The sequence below is a fragment of the Aptenodytes patagonicus genome, chromosome 17, assembly GCF_965638725.1.
Source record: "Aptenodytes patagonicus chromosome 17, bAptPat1.pri.cur, whole genome shotgun sequence".
Taxonomy (NCBI): Eukaryota; Metazoa; Chordata; class Aves; order Sphenisciformes; family Spheniscidae; genus Aptenodytes; species Aptenodytes patagonicus.
Window position 1 is genome coordinate 12,544,042 of NC_134965.1, and position 17,539 is coordinate 12,561,580.

General features: G+C 37.2%; 1 protein-coding gene across 3 annotated transcripts in view; it reads right to left on the reverse strand.

Moving 5' to 3' along the window:
* Window positions 1-17,407, reverse strand: part of NOS2 (nitric oxide synthase 2) — a 36,382-nt gene extending 18,975 nt beyond the window's left edge. Inside the window, exons 1-2 of one of the 3 annotated variants that reach the window (XM_076354843.1) lie at window positions 17,033-17,407; window positions 1,018-1,105 (exon numbers count right to left, since the gene is read on the reverse strand). The gene's annotated coding sequence lies outside the window, so the exon portion shown is untranslated. Of the gene's footprint in view, window positions 1-1,017; window positions 2,495-17,032 lie in introns of those variants that run through there. The other 2 variants (XM_076354844.1, XM_076354842.1) reach the window with 2 other exon arrangements.
* Window positions 17,408-17,539: the final 132 nt, after the last annotated feature.

The following is a 17,539-nucleotide window of genomic DNA, read 5'->3' on the forward strand; positions in this document are numbered from 1 at the left end:
AGAGACAAATGGAATTCCGAGATTCTGAATTCTGTACTTCGTAAGATATATATATACACAGCACATATTTGAATGTAACATATAGCATTTATGTAAGAATGTACAAAGTTTACTGCTATTCATTTTAACATATATTTACTGCTAATTTCTGATCCTAAAATGGATTTTTGTGCTAGGGAAGGTATGACAGAAGAAAAAGAACAAACTAGTAAATTGCTAGGTAAAGGAGAATTAGTCTCAGCGTTTGAATCTGGTTCATAACAGAAATCAAAAACTGATGTTTCCAAAAAATTAAAGATAAAGAAAGAAAATATACATTGCCACATATTCCTAATGTAAATTATGTATTATTTTGTTATTTCTATTGCTTTTTCAGTAAAATTTATATTGCTGGGCTCCCAAGATGCTGTCTGCTGTAAAATCATACAAGAAAAGAAATCCATTCAACTATCCGTGCAGAAACTGTAAGGTGTTAGGACTTGTCTGTTACTCCAAGTAAAAGAAATAGTGTGTAATAAGCATTTTTCTACAGTTACAAAATAGGAACAAATCTAAATTAATATTCTGCAATAAAAAATGCTGCAGTGTGCCTATATGTTTTTGTAAAAGACAGAAGGAAAGGATAGGGAGAGAGAAAAAAAAAAAGAGAAAGAGAGAAAGAAAGAAAAGAAAGGAAGAAAGGAAGAAAGAAAGAAAGAAAGAAAGAGAAAGAGAAACAAAAAGAGAACTAGAAAAAGAGAGAAAAAAGGAAAAAATAAAAAAAAAACAGAAAACAACCAAGAAAAACAATACACAAAAAGAAGAAAAGAAAAAGAAGAAAAAAAATAATAAAAGGAGAAATAAAAAGAGGAATATAAAGAGAAAAGAAGGAAAAAAAAAAAGAAAAAAAGAGAGAAGAGTGAAGACTCACATTTTCCATTCACTGGCATTCACAGTAAGAACTTGCTTGCTTTTTGTGTTCTCCACAACAGGGTTCTTTAAATAACATTTATAATATTACCTGTCACATGCACAAACCTTTAAGTCAGTAGAAGAGGGGATAAAGTTTTCAGCGCAGAAGAACAGCTTGGAAATAGAGCAGGAGACCGATTCCAACACTTTACTCCTAATACGGGAAAAAAAAATACAGTTTGCCACACAGTTACTTCACTTGCGAGCTGCAGTAAATGAATGGCAAACTGAACACTTTGACACAGTGCTGTCCTACCGTGCTCTTGTGAGAGATTTTTCCAAACCTGCTAGGAGATGGTCTTCTCTGTCAAAGTTTCTTTCCTTTAATCTCTCCTGCTCTGTATCCTTCCTGTGAGGCAAAAGCATTTTATACTCCAGGACCACGTATGCAAAACAGCAGAGTAAGGCTACACATGGACAGTGGACAAAAGGGGAATCCCAAAATGTCCTGTATTTCTTTCAGGACCGGAGGACGTGTAGCTGATGGGCTGCTGCAGTATTACATAACATGTATGACAGGAGGGAGAGCAGTGACTAGTTCCTGATGTTATGAGCATCCCTTCCTTCCTGCACAGTGTGCTGTAACCTTGATTTTTACACGTGCTCAGTGATAAGGACAGTGTGTCACACTGAACAGTTTTTGCAACCTTGCAGGCAATGTTAAAATAAAAAAATCCTGAAAGAACTCTTGAAGATTTTATCACTGGACGGCCATTCTCCTATACATTAAACTAGCAGCTGTAGAAAGAGAGTAAGCAACTTCAAGAGAAATTTTACAGGACCATAGAGCTGTAGGATAAGGACCAGTAAAGTATTTTAACAGGTGATTGTAACTAAGGACAGGTATTTTAACATAAATATATTACTTCCTTATTTTTGATCAAGTTTTAAAGGATCTTTCTCAATAGAGAATTTGTAGAATTTCTTCCTCTCCAGAGCTCCCTGTTCTATCTGTTGCTGCCTGCGAGGTTTGTCCCTTTGTGCTTTTCCAACGTACTAGAAAAACTGGAAGGAAACTGCAACTCCCTGAAGTATAAACTATTCACACCACGTTGTATGTGTGAATACCAGAAGGACAGCTAGATGATGAAGATGGGATTACTGAGCTGATTTTCAATTTTAGACAACATGCGGACATTTACATATTACAAAATCAGGTTTCTACCTGTGGTCTGAAAGCCACAAGCAATCCCGGAGCCAACGGTGGCATGCAGTACAAAGCGCTGCCAGGCAACTGCAGACTCAGAAATGCTGTGGTATTGCCAGTACACTCTCAAGGATTTTGGTCCGAGTTATTTGTTCATTGACATAATGTATGACTGTTTTAAGGAAACTGTCTAGACTGGTTTTCAAATTACAGATAGTTCTTAAAACTGCTGAGTCATACAAGGTCAAAATCATTACAATCATAACTAAAGATTTACAGGTGCTGATCAAAGATCTACAGAAATAAGGCATAAGACTGCAAGAGAAACAAGGAAATGCACTTTCTCTTTTCATCTGTCACATTTTTACTGGACAAGCTTAGGCAAGGCATTTTCTTTTTTCTGTATCTAGTTTCTCTATTTAAAAATGAACATTAAGTGCTTGTATAAAGCACTCTTAGAGGTAAACCGAGTTATGTGACGTGTTCATGCATGAATACACCTGTATATATCCCATCCAGGGTTGCTAGAGATGAATCTTTTGAAAAATAGAGCTGAGTTTTCTGTAGTTTGAGCATTCATCTGCTTGACTGTATCAAGCCCATGCTTCTTTGCTTTCACTGCTCATGAATGTTCACACTCAGATTTTTTTTTTTTTTTACGTGATGCCCTTCTCTCACTGGAATTATCACTTGACATCCCTTTGTTTAAAATATTCCAGACATCTAATCAGCAGGCAGAAATAACGTGTGAGCTGTGTGACCCAATGCCATGCCACAAATTTCTACCTTGCTTCTGATCCATGACAGCTCTTCCCAAACCATATAGACAGTTGTAATTGTTTGAGTGTGAATACAACTCTATGTATCTCAAGGGTCAAATTGAAGGTGCTTGAACTGAAAGGAAACTTCAGAGTTCAAAGAACAAGGTTACACTCTTCTTCACATTTGCTCTTTTGTCAGGGTTTAAAAATTCTATTTGCATCTTTCCCTTTCTTATTAAATCTGACCTCTCTTTTCTACAGAACACAGGGAATCTTAATGTCTAGTCCTGTAAAAAAGAACGTATCTTAGTAGAAATTTAAGTGAATTCAATTATGTCCACTGGTTTCTAAGCTTTTATTATTCAGCCTCCTTATTTCCCTGTGCTTGGAGACTGCTGAAATCAAGGAAAGGATAGGTAGGGATCGGATATGAAAAATCAGATTTGGAATGACCAGAAGAAGAGAAACATCTTGTTTCCTCATGAGAATTGGTTAAAGGATTGGCTCAGGTACAGCCATTCAGGGAACTGCTCAGTCACTCCAGTTTTTCAAACAGGACCTGCCCTTTTACTCACCAACATGGATAATAAAACTCCTTCTGTATAATAAGAGCAAGACGGCACCATTCATTTCTTAGGTGGAGTCAGAGGTTAACTAAACAATCTCACTGTGCACTCCTCCTACAAATATTCTACACTGCTTGGAAAGTTCCTCCCTCAGAAAACCAATTCCGCATATATTCCCTATTTTTGCACAGCCACTTCTGCCTCTGCCATATCAAAATGCAAGAACTAGTTGCTTTTCTTGCATTAACTTTGATGAAAGAGGTGCCCTTTCAGAGCAGAATGTTTGACCTATTCAATGGCATTCTGACCATGCTGTCATTTTGAGTTAAATTTCGTTTTGTTTCTGAAAATGCGATGGCCTTGTAGCCTCAAAAATAAGCTTTCTGCAATTTCATTCAAATCAAGTCACATTCTTTGTCTGACTGCAATATTCTGCTTCAGCTTAAGAAGTTATATTCTTAAAAACATTTAAAAAACAAGCTCTGTTTGTAAGGTTGCCCCTCTGAGATCAGGACACCTTGAGTCTTCAAAGAACTATTACACTGAGGCAAAGCTGATGATAACAAGGGCTGATTTTCCTAACTTCAGGTAACCCTAAAGAGATGATGTTCAATTGTTCCAACTTTTCACAAACTACTAGTGATTTTTTTCTCACTCCCTTTTCCTAACTAACCTAATTATTTTCTAACTATTTGAGATGTCTCCATGACAATCTTTCAGAAATGTTGCATACAACATCACAAATTCAAAATATAACATTGCAGGCACCTATAAACACTTGGCATCTTAGAAGATTTGCTAAGACTTCACATGCTCCTCCTGTGATAAGGATGAAGTACTCTATTTGCATTTACAAACTGATGGCTCTGTTCTTCATGCATTTCCTTTTCCTGCTTTACCCCATTTGATTAACTTTACTGGCAGAACAGAAAATTTGGTCCTTAAAGTACCAGTAATGCATAGTCATTAAAAAAGGATTGGAAAGGACCCCCACATGGCACCTGGTCCATGTCCCTGCCCCATCAGCAAGATCAGCTGTAACCAAGATATTTTTGAACCACCAGAAAACAATTACAAGTCAGTATGGGGGGCAGGACTCACAGCAAAAAAGCTGCCTAGTAAACTGAGATGAGACACCAAATACTAAGATAATCAGTCAAAATGGAGTCAGATCACAAAAGACCATTTGCATCACAGAAATGGACTCATGTTTTTCAATAAAATGCTCACTACTTCTTTCACATGTGACCACTTTGTGGTACAAATAACTTAACTTATTTGGTCCATTAAGAACATTCATTCACTTTCGGTTCCTTTTCTGGGCTGAAGTGCTGTTTTCTCTACTAGCTATGAGAATTCATTCATATTTTCCAGCTTGCTATCACTTAACTGTAGAAGAGAGAATTTCCCTGGCAACAGTTTAGTGTGTATTACATACTTAAAGAGTTATTTTAAGAGAAGTATTGTCTCTTTCTTTGTGCTGTATCCAATGCCTGGTACGATGGGGCACTGAGCCACAGGAAAGCACCTCTGTACTTTTTCAACCCAGAGGTAAATACATACATAAATAATGACAATGGTGAGTGTTTGTGTCATAGACTGGGTGCCAGACCACCCTGGGATAGTATCTACAAGTCTCAGTTTGCTAGCAACTTTGCACTTCTCATCCAAAAATGTTATCTGTAAAAAATACATTTTTAGTTCCCAAATTCCTACACTAAATACCAAATGTACCAGAAATGGAAGAGAAAGCCTGTGATACATGGGTTGTGAGGAATCCAGGAGTTGTATGATAAAAACTTTTTGAAGGTTATAGGTGACCCACTTCTGTTGGTCTTATCTTTCCATGCTTGCTAATCTCACATGGGTATGTTTCAGAGTCATTGTCCTTAAAGCTCTTCTGAGTGGAGTATGGTGAAAACGTTCTGTACTAAAGGATGGACATAGAAACAGTGACAACTACATATGCAGTCCAAGTCACACTGGGAGAATTATACAATAATATAGACTAGAAATTTCCACTTTCTCACCCTCTACTTTAAGTGTGTAATGGAGACATGAAAAATGAAATGGGTAACTTCTATAAAAATGCAAGACTTCATCTTTATCAATTTGCTACATCTAGTTTATAAGGTGAAAAAAAGTGAAAATAATTCTAAGGACACTTTCTTTCCTTATGACATTGCACTCTTAAACACAAAAAAGCTGGTGCATGGAAGCCAACTCCCAGGCACTGTACGTCTTAAAATGAAGATTTATGCAATGAAACAATAGAGCTTCTCACCAATTCTTCCTGCCTTTATGCTCTGGAACCTCAATAGATTCACTGTTTTTATTGGAAGCTTCTGGTAGTTTCTGACAAAGAAAGATACAGTTTATAATACTAATAACTACTGTTAAAAAAGGTGTTCCCAAATATCTCCTCATATTGACGACTGTTAATCATCTTCTTTTACACTGGTTTGGTTTTTCATTTCCCAAAGAAAATTTGTTTGGTTTGAATATTCCCTCAAACTTTGCAAGATGGCAAAACTGTTTCTTTGGTTTAGTGTTTTGATTGCTTACTGTACCTTTAAGGATTTTAATGTATTTACCATTAACTGTAGCATCTTCTGCACTGGCTTCTTCATTATTTTGATATGGTCTTTATAAAGTGGGGATAACAACTTTCTATCAAAAGCAAAATAGAAGACTCAGGTCTAGGCACTTTAAAATATGCAAATACAAGTAGGATCCGAAATCTACTGTCTGGACCCCTTTTTAGTTTCTGCAGATTTAAGGCATATTAAAAGCAGCAGTTTAGGGTGAAAAGTGTAATGTTTAATTTGCCATCTCCTGATCTAGGCAGTGTAAGATTGCATGTTAAATGATGACAGGGCAGAGTGGAAAATTTCATGACGTGAACATCTGAGGGTGAAAATGAAAGTTGAGGAGAGTGTTAAATTTACAGTGCTGTGCCAGTAAACCCATCCCTTCCTGTCTGCCAGTTGTAAGAGTTAGGCCAAATTCTGAAATGCAGTAATAACAAAATCCCCTCGTCAGCCACCCTTTCCAAAATTCCCATGTGTGTATATTACAAAAATCGCCGAGGAAGTGAAGGAGGGACAAAGCAATCAGACAACCAATAACCAGATTTCTTTGTGCCTGGGTGCACGTTGTCTCAAGCAGAAGTGACTTCTGAAACGTACTGACTCATGCGTGGGATCCTCGGCCGCAGCTGCAGCAGTAAAGGCGAGCTACTAGCAGATTAAAGCAAAAAAGTAAAATAACAATTGGCAGTTGACCGGGCATAAAAACCGGTGTCCTGCGTGTGGCTCTCTGCGGGGCTGCATGCATGCTGGGCTGCGTGCCCTACACTCCTCAACATAATTTCACTATATTTAGACTATTGAAGATGTCACTGTCTGGAGCATAAGGAAAAGCTGGCATGTAGATAGGGAAAATGTATAGAACAGTGTTTGTTATCTCTGGTCCTGCAATTCATGCTTGTCACAGCTGAATGTAAAGGAAGATGACATTAAGATTACCACGTGCAAAAAGATTTTTTTTGCTTGAGAAATAACAGTGAACTACAGAACTGCAAATGTGTTCTCATTTAGCAAAAGCATGGTCTGTGGAAGAAACTCCAATTTAAGTAACAGAGCACTGGCTGACATCAGTAGGATTCAGAATTTCTAATCAAGGTCAGATAATACAAGAGATTTAAATTCTGGTTTTCAAAAAACAATCCATAAATTTCTGGGCTGAAACAAAGAACAGAATATTGAAGTATAAAAGTAACTTAAGTTCTGAAAGTTAAAACCACCTTAAACAAAAGGCAACAGAAGCTAAAATTCAGTCTAAGAAATTATGAGGACTACTTTTATATGGTATAACTGCATTCTACATTTCTGTGCTGTTTTTCATCCAAAGATCTTAAAATATTGCTAAAACACATACAAAATTTTGATCTCACAGCACAGTGCCTAACCACAATGCGAAGGAACATACAGCCAATGCTGTATTATTTCTCATGGGAATATGCTAGAAATATCATTAAAACAATGCACTTCCATAGAAACTGCTCCAAAACCTGAAGTTGAATAGAGGATGATATAGTTCTGGAGGTTGATTTAGCCACTCTGTAAAATCCTTGAGTAGGGTTATAAGTCTCTGTTATCATGGAGGGTGGATCATATTCTTCAGCTTAACAGGACTTGAAAATTTACCTGCAATTCACACCAAATAAATATTTAAAGTCAGTCTGGGCTCTTAATCCAGTGTTCCATCACTGATATCTGAAATGTGGGGTTTTTGTTTCTTACCATTTACGTAACTTTCTTCTAAATGGCTGATCTCACATACTTACGTTAGACTTAGTGTAATTACAAAGTGCAGTCCATGCTTTGCATGAAATATGAAGAGACTTCCTTCAGAGTTTAATGAGCTCTGAAAAAGGTTATTATTAAGTCTATTGGGAAGTCCACCAAAGTCCCCAGAGCCTGAAGTTTGCATGTAATGCAGTCCATTTCTGCCATATTCTGTTTTGGAAGCACATAGGCATAATATTAAAATAATGAAAAACACATTTTTGCTTAATACTGAAATGGGTGCTATACACTCAGGATAATCTTAGATGCAAACAGAAGCAACAGTGCTCCATCCTGGATTACGGAAGTAGGAAGTTAAATCATTAGAAAATTATAAATGATCTTACCTGTATCGGGAAATAATCAGAAACCATGCTTTCAAGAACCGTTTTTTCCCCTCACAGCATAATTTTTTCATTATCATTCCCTTGATTACTGTAGACTCACTGTGAGTGTAGGCAATGACAACGTTCACAGCGATTTTTTCTTCTCTTTCCTTTGGGGACTGTGCTGAGGTCTTTACCTCTGGAGTTCTGACCAACTGGAAAGCATGTTTTCTCTGCTAAAGTATCACTAATTGTCCTTTCAGCCTTTCCCACAAAACCTCTGATGTGTAAAACTAAAATTTTCCTTGTCCTCCTGTACTGGACCCAGAGATTATGTTTATCATTCTTCTCAATTTCTCTCACCCTACTTATCTCCATATTTGAGTGCCTTCCTGACTGGCGTGTTAATACTGTGTGCTGCTGTGCACATTTTGAAAAAATACTGACCACCATTTCTTTGACTTGGGTCAACAGAAATCAGTCTTAGGCACAAGTTCAGACATTGGTTGAATTTCAATCCTAAAGCAAGTGTTTGCATTCACTGTAGTACTGCATCCCAGTCTGAAAATTCTGGCTCTGAAGAACATGGACCAGTTGTGATATCCAGAGAAGGATGGATCATCATCCAGTTCTGTATCTCCTCACTGAGGGACAACCATGAAGCTGAATTTGAAGGGGACAAAACCAGGAGAAAATAAGAGCATACTCATAAATCATTTTGTCTTCTGAAAGTGTACTGCTACCTTATTTATGCCACTAAACCACGTGCTTACTTTATGAAGCAATTGTGAGACATTCTCCTTCCATAAAAAGTCTGTGATGTTGGTTGGCTGAAGAATGCTAAAATGAATTCAGAAGACATTACTAATTCATTATCAAAACAGATGGCACCCTCCTGCTGGACTCTTTACAATACTTGCAGCAGTTGCAACTGCTGGAGCACTGCGAAAGAATCATTGGGCATCTCGGTCATTTGCTCCAAAAATCTTAAAACGGGCCCACTAAACAGTCCACATAAAATAAAAAACTATTTCAAGCTACCTGATCTGCATATTTACCGTGTCTGTCTTTCTATCAAGTCATACTTCTACCCAAATCTCTGGAATTTTTCTCTCCCTAATTGATTTCTTCTAAATGACCAGCAGGGAACTTTTCTCAAAAACTGCCTAATATTTCTATGTCAATACTGTCCCAGCCTGCTTATCTATTTGGTAAGAAAAGGGATTAAATGCATGGGTAGATCAAGAAGGAAACAGCCACAGGAACATTTCCCACATCTAGAAATGCTAAATCTCATTCTGCTGACCCACATTACTAATCAGCTTTCTGTGCCCACCCTGACTGTGGTTTTGCACTATTGCTAAGCCCACAAATAAGCCTTCTCTAATGAAGCAATATTCTGGAAAATGTTAGATCTGGAAATAGATGTCTGAGACCAGTTCTGCACAGCCTCATTTTTTAGTAGTTAACAATCCATCCTCACAGATTGCTTGTGCAATGCAAAGCACTCCTTTTTGTAACCATGCATATTTCTTTGGGTCAACCTGGTTTGACAGACTTAAATTTATCAGAAGTGTTTTAAAAGTTTCTTATTTTTTGTGACAGTCTACCATGAACCATGATATAACCTCCATGTAAAGCTTGGCAGAGAGAGGCATTCATTACACAAGCATCTCAAATATGTCAGTTGTATGACACCAAAAAAAAAAAAAAAGAAAGAAACCCCATCTGTTCTACCACTTTCCAGAATGGAAGATTTTCTTTGATTCTCTGGGTCCAGATATACTTACCAATATTTACTACTACTAAGAGCCAGTGTGAAAAATTTGATAGAAACTGGTATATTTAGTTTTGGAAAAGGAAACGGGGGTGTTTTATACAGCTTCTAAATTTAAATTTTTTAGTCCATGTGTAATCTGTCCTTTTTTTCCTCATTAGAATTAGTAGTGAAGCCTTCCTGCCTCAGTCCCTCAGAAAATAAAAAGTGTTCTCTCCCACTACTACCTGCAACAGAAGTACACCCAGTTAATGAGTTCATTAGATGCAGATATTCTAATCACACTGCTTTTCCTACCTCACTCTCTTTCTATAGGAATTCCAGGCTAGGGACATACTATTTAGCTTGTTTTTCATTTGGCGAGCAAACATACTGCTTATTTATACAACTCTTGACCACACTGACAGAGAGGATAGGCTTTGAAACTGCATTTGGAAGGAGGAACATCACTTGGGAGTTTGAAAAGTCACTTATTAAAAATAAAAAAATAATAGAGATGTGGAAGAATGTGTTGATATATAGTAAGGTCAGATTCTAGAAAAGTGATGAATGGCTTTATGAAGTGGGTTAAGTCATAGGGTTTAATCTATAATAAACAGTCCTAGTACAAACATCAAAGGATTCTTACAGATTAATTAGCAGGTACTATTATTATCCATAACCATTTTTGTCTCTATTCCCAATAGGATAAGATGCAAAATAATCACTTCATGCGGTCTAAATGCTTCATCTGACTATTGCAGTAAGAGGATATTTGGACCGCAGCCACCAAAGCAAAAGAAGCTGACGTAGACTGTGTACTTCACTGTTAAGTGACAGAAATAGTAAGATTTTTGGTCAAAAGCATGTTTTTGCCTCATCTTGTTTTTATGATGATTAGTTTTGGCTTAGTCACCTGAGACATGGCAGAAAGGAATGTAAAGGGGAATTTTCTGTGACTTTACAACACTGTCTGTAAGGTTAAAGCAGCTCAAGATAGTTCTCTGACCAGCACAAGCTGAAAACCACTATGTTGTTTCCTTCTCTCTTCTCACGTACCAGCTTCTAAGACTTAATTACAGTCTGAGAATTCTCCAAAAGAACAGTTGTTCATCTTCCTAGTAGGACTTTCAGGGATCAATATGTCCTGTATTTCCATGAAGTGTCAAAACCCTCATCCAACATAACATCTCTGATCCTGATTTCCTCCCATGTTTTTACTTTTGAAATCCCATTTCTTTTCAATGGAAGAGCAAATTTGCATGTATGACAGACAGATGACTGGCATCCTGAAATGACTTCCCAGTGATAAGAGATAAATCCTCACAGTTAACAATATCTTGATTTGGTAGAATGTCCATATCAGGAAAGATGACTTCTCAAGTACATAGTGATATACCCACAGTTTCTTCCCACACAGTGTCTGATAGCTCTGGATAAGGAACTAAGAAACGATAGCTCATGCATGCTTTTGGTAGGTTTTTGTAATAAGTTTCTCATCTCAGATCAGTTCCTACCCAGTTAGATGATCATTTTGCAAAACACACACCACCTCATCTCTGATTAATTAGCAGAAGTGAATGCACCATGGAGAATGACTGATCATTTTCACCAGAGAGGTATTGCAGGTCACTGTTGATACACACAAATGAGCACAGTATAAACTAATGATCAGCAATCCATCAACTAATTTTTAAATAGACTGCAGGTTTTAATATTGATAAAGTTGAAAACGAGAAAAAGGGAATGTAATTCTTCAGCACAGAAGACAGCAGCATGACTTTTAATGTTTACTTTTCCAAAAGAGCGTATGAGCATGGAAAATGAAAGCAACTAGTGGTCAAAGAAACTTCAGAATCCTCTTTATGCCTTCCCCTTATTTAGCAGTTGTAACTAGGAGTAATGCCTTTGTTTCCAGTCTCCAAGCTGACTTGCTGAAGGCTAATACATCCTCAACATCAGACCCACCTCTTGAACTTAGGCCATATGGACCACTGCAGAGGCTATGTTTTGTAAAACTGGCTAAACAAAACTGTTTCACTTGTAATTCTGGTAAACATGATTAAGCATGGTACATTTCTCTAAGTATTCAAGGTAGTGAAAAATGGTGTAAGATTGTGAATGCTCACTGAAGTACACAGGAGTCTTTCCCTTTGATTTCAGTGGCTTTGGCTCAGAACCCATGAACAGCATGAAAAGTAAACTCCCTGACAAGCAATTATCTAGAATGCCTTTGTTCTTATAGACCAAGACAGAATTTGATAGAGCATAAAGGCAAGATTTATGTCTCCCAGCTTTTCTTTTAACAGACAGTCCCTATGAATTCCAGAGGTTCTTAAGAGTTTTATAGAGTTCTACAGAGCAAAGTTACATAATTATGATCTGTGATTTCTTTCAGATACTTATAAAATTGAAAACACTTTCTAAATAGTAAATAAAAAAATCCCACACACATATAGTACAATAAAGTCAGCTGATTACAGGTTCAGTATGGCACCCAAGCTGTTCCTTTCAAAGCGTCTTTGTTAGATGAAAGAGTTTATGGTTCTGTTCCCCTCTCAGTCAGACATGGATTTCATTCATGTTACTTTTTATGCTAAATACCACTCATATTGTGTACATTCTTTGTATTATTACATTAGCTATAAAACCTGCACCTTTGCTTATAAATTAACTTTGAGGATAACAAACAAGTTACAGAGGGCAGGGATTGGCTCTCCATCTCTTAAGTTTCATAATACACACTGGATGTCTTTTCACTGCATTTAATCAATTAGAAATTACCAGACTTGGCATAGTGTAACTGTGAAATCCTATAGGCTGTATTGTGTCAGTTGGGAGCGGAATTTGGAGATATCCGTATTTTTAAACTGTGCTTCTGAAATAACTGTAAAGTGATCATTACCATTTTAATACCTTCCTAATTCAGAGTCACACTAGTAGGGGAATAACCATTTTACTGCTACTTGCCAAGAGAGTCCCAACCAGTCAGAGAGGTGCTCTGTGCACTGAAATCATCAGGCTAAAGGAAGACGGTTAACACAACACTGGGAGTGGGAGCAAACGAGTATGTGAGATAATCAGGTATGTTAAGAGCTCTCATTGGTTCTTAAAAAAAACCCGGTATTGAGATTCCACTATAAGTTGTTGTTTACTCTTGTCTTGCCTGTGAAAACCCAACTGTTAATTGCAGTTACAAGTATGCATCACTATGTAGTGAACCAGAGACCCTTCCACGTAATCCAAACGGACAAGACAGAATATGAAGTAGCAGTCCAAAGAAGTGATCCTGAGGTTATACGGCAACACAGTGAAATATGTAAGACTATCACCAAGTATAATTTTCAAGGTCTCCCAAGTTAAGCACCTAAAAAGCAATCCGAGAATTACTTTTGAAAATCTTGGCCATAAAGCTGCAGCCTACTCCGTGAGATACTTCCAGCTAAGAGAGGACAAACTCTACAGGGCTCTTCGGGGAGAAAAGTCTCCAAGACTCAACAGGTCTCTGCATTCTGTACTGTAAACTGCAGTTAAACACACCATTTCGCGACCTCTAAGAAGGGGGTGAGGTGGAAACAGAAAATAAAAGAGAAAGCAGCCCTTGCAGTTGCACAATTGTGGAAAACCAAATATTCTATTTTTAGGCATGAAAAATCAGTCCTCAGGATTGGTGAGTATCAGGGAGGCGTCTCCAGCAAATACAGCCTTTGCCCATGTCCACCATCATGATATAATATTTTCCAGACTACTAACTTCTCTTTGACATTTGTTTTGAAACACACTGTTTTCCTTGTTCCTTGTTTCATACCATCTGAGATACAGCTTTCTGTGAATGAAGTTATTGAGAAAATGAAAGTAAGACTGAGAAAATCCCAGTTCCTGTGTGATGTTACCAAATACAGAACATGAGTCAAACTAATCAGTTGCAACAATTTATTGTCAATTTTCTATCTTTTAAAATCCATTCTGTAAAGTGACAGGAAATATTAATCAAAACACCACCATTTTTAAACCTCTTTCAAGAAGGATACCAAAGACTGTGCAAAAAATAAGCTGTAATAATAAAAGGACATAAAGTGCACTAGTTTTTAAACAGATGAAGCACACAGGTAATAAGGCAGTTCAATCTAATGTTGTGGGGCAGCAGCTGAAAGAGAATATTTTATATAAGGTAGTGAAGCACCCAAACAAAGCTCTCTCAGAAGTTACCGATTAAAAAAAAAAATCAAGTTAATCCTTTTCAAAATAGATTAACGCAGAATATGAAGGCAGATTCTTCTGGGGTAAAAGGCACCCAGTTGATAGTTACAGAATAGGGAAGTTAACTTCTTAGGCCTCTCAGTTCATACGTAAACACAATAAACAGCAGTTCCAGAACTGTCCTCTTCATAATCTACTAGCTTACTTAAGTATGCAGGATTACTCCCTTAAGTGTGCAGTGTCAGGGACCTCTCTGACCAGTGATAAATACAAACATTATTAAGCTCTTAGCTGCAAGTAACAGATGCCCCCATCTGCTTCTAAACTTTTAAAAACTATTTTAAATATCAAACACAATTATGAGGAAAACAGAAAATATTCTTCAAAGAACTTTTTTTTTTAAAAAGTTAATGTGTCTGCCCTGATTAATCACAAGCTGAAAGGAGTACTTGATGACTAGTGTATACTTCAGTTAACACTATTTCATAAAACCTGGCTTGACAGAAGTATAAGATAAATTAATCAAATAATACAAAAGTTGAAAGATGTGCCAGCTGGCTCATGCTCATGAAGAAAGACACCGCCTCTGAACAGTAGGAAAGACTGCAGTAAAGCAACTGACCAAGTGGGCAGCGCAGCACAGAGTGAATCCATTTTCATGTATTACTGACTTGCTTTAGAGCACAGTTCTTGACAAAGAGGCTACTCACACATTTCAAATAAACATATGCTATTTTGGATGCCACTGAGGGATGCTACATTGTGGAGCATAAAGCTCTAAAGATTCGTTCTTACAGTTTAAGGTCAAGGACTCTCATAATGAATATTATGATATTGAATGTCTAAGACTCACAGCCGCTGTGCTGCCTGTTCGGGTTGCATCTTATCAGAGCTTTATATGAAGGCACAATTTGTAATGCCAAGTTAAAAGCTATTCACAGATAAGAAACTGTTTCCCTGAAGAAAAGATCACAATGAATATTATTTGTTTCTCTCACAAATACTGTGTATACTTGTTCTTTATAGTATCGCAGTAAAGATCACTTCCTTATGACATTTGAGAATGAGCCAAACACCACAGAAGAGATGTTTTTGTTTAGCACCAAATTCTTAAGCTCACGTGTCTCTAAACAAAAAGCAATGCCTGTGACATAATGAACCAAGTGAGAAAGAGTTTACAAAGTGCTAAAGCTAAAGAATGATTTAAAGAATATTCAGTTATTGACAAATGGTGCTAAGCGAAACCTGGCTTGGGATGGAAGTATCCTATTCAGTACCCACAGGGCTCAGATGACTTTCAGTGGCAAGAGTGAATTGAAATCAATAACACCTCTGACATAACAGTGTGATCAGAAATATATACAGCTCTTTAACCACGTGAAGTGCAGAATACTATCCTATATTTTAGATAAACCACAAATTTACAGTCTTCTCCATACCAAAACCTGATATCAACAAATTTAAAAAAAAAAAAAAAAAGGAAAGATTTTCACTACACAGAAAGCTTCTACATGAGGCTCCAAGGCTGGTAATACAAAAGTAGACCCTTTAACATTTGTCTGTGGGCTTAAGAGCAAGAACCTAAACACTAAACAAAGCACATCAACTAACCCACCAGTAAATTGCTATTGTTCCAGTCTTTCTAGACATGTCACTTCCACATTTGTAACGTACAGACTATTTCCACACGATTTCAGCTTTAGGTTCCTAATGTTATATACATAGAAAAGTATAGCACCAAATTCGGTTCTGTCCTTAGACTGAATGTTGATAAGTATATAATGTGGAGCTAATGACTAAGAACTTTTTTCTCATTTTCCTTAGCTAAAATGTGATCTAAATAATCTGTTTCTCCATACTTCAAGAATTAAAAGCATGAAGCAGAAGTCTCCCAACTGCCTTTTCCTTGTTCTAATGTTTGCCTTGCATAACAAGCCTCCTGTGAAAACCTCTCTCTAGCTTAACTGACAGAATTGTTTGTATACAGCCTTTGAACGGTTAATTCCACTCAGCTCCTCTAATTGTACAGGAGTACTTAGGAGACATTATTGACCCAAGGTCTTACAGTAACCAGCTGCAAAACTGTTGTTTCCAGAATGTAGTTATTACATTTGTGTAAACACAATGAAAACCCTCAGGCTAATGAATGGCCAGGAGATACTATTCCACACTGAAAATGATGCTGGTAACTGAATGCTTGCTGTAGGACTGCTCATCAGTGCGGCCAACAAAAACTGGGGCTTTGACATGATGGGCCCTTAATCACTCAATTATTGCATATACCTATCAATAGTCCATTACTTACCAGAACTGGCATGATATAGAAGTACAGAAACAGGTTCTTCATTTCAGTAAAACTAAACCCTGTATACTGAACAGTATAGGCTTGTCCCTTTTTACTGGCATTATCCTTTGTTGCATCAACAGTTTAATGAGCACTGTGAGCTTTTTTTTTTTGTTTTAAAACATCTACATCTAGGCTAATATAACATCTTTGGTTCTTCTGTTGAAGAACAGAATTTGTATAATGTCTTGAAAACATAAAAGCCTCAGCTTATGCAGCTGAATGACTCTTCAGCTTGGTCATTAGAGAAACATGTCTGTCTGTGACATTGGAGTTACTTTCACCATTACAAGGAAGTCAATAGTTTGCATCGTGTCTCACCACCACCAAGAAAATTCTTTGCTCCATAACAGAGTAAATAAAGTTATCTTCACATTATATTTCCATTCTATTAAAAGGTTTATTACTTTGAAAACCAGATTATGTTTGTATAAAAAAAAAAAAAAAGGACTCAGACATCTCATCATGGCCTACAACTGAACCACTACTGTCAAAATACTCAGTCACGGTGTCTCCTGCCTCAGCAACCATGTTCCCCCTCTGCATCCTACTAGGAACTGCATGTTCTACCAGTTTCCAAAGTCTAAAATTCACAGATCCTGGTCCTACCGTATCAGTTACATCTATCATACCTTTGGTCTGATGTTCCCATATATCAGCTGGCACCTCAGACATTTGGAGCTGCAGACATGCCACGGTTGCACCTTCCAGCTCCTTGGTGCTTTCTCTCTTGAACTATCCATAAATTAAATAACAGGCATGTAAGAATGAGTTAGACACATGCAATTATCCTATTTAGTAATTGAACAAAATATGTCTCACACTACATCAAGCAAGACAATTAAAGCAATGGAGGGCTGTTGAGCACACTACATTTAAAGTTCAGGAAACTAGTATGTTTCCATACGCTGCTAATCCTACTGAGTTATTGTTTTCACTATTGCACTGATACAAAGCTCAGTGCATCTCCATACTACAGACCAAACATATACAATAGAATTGGAGTACAGCATGGGTCACCTGTTTGCTGTTCTTGATTAAAAGTAGCACATTTAGTTATCATCTATCAAATCTACTTGCTTTTTTATTACAGTGTTCAGTTTCATACTGGATATTCCTCGTCAACTGCCAAGGTTGAC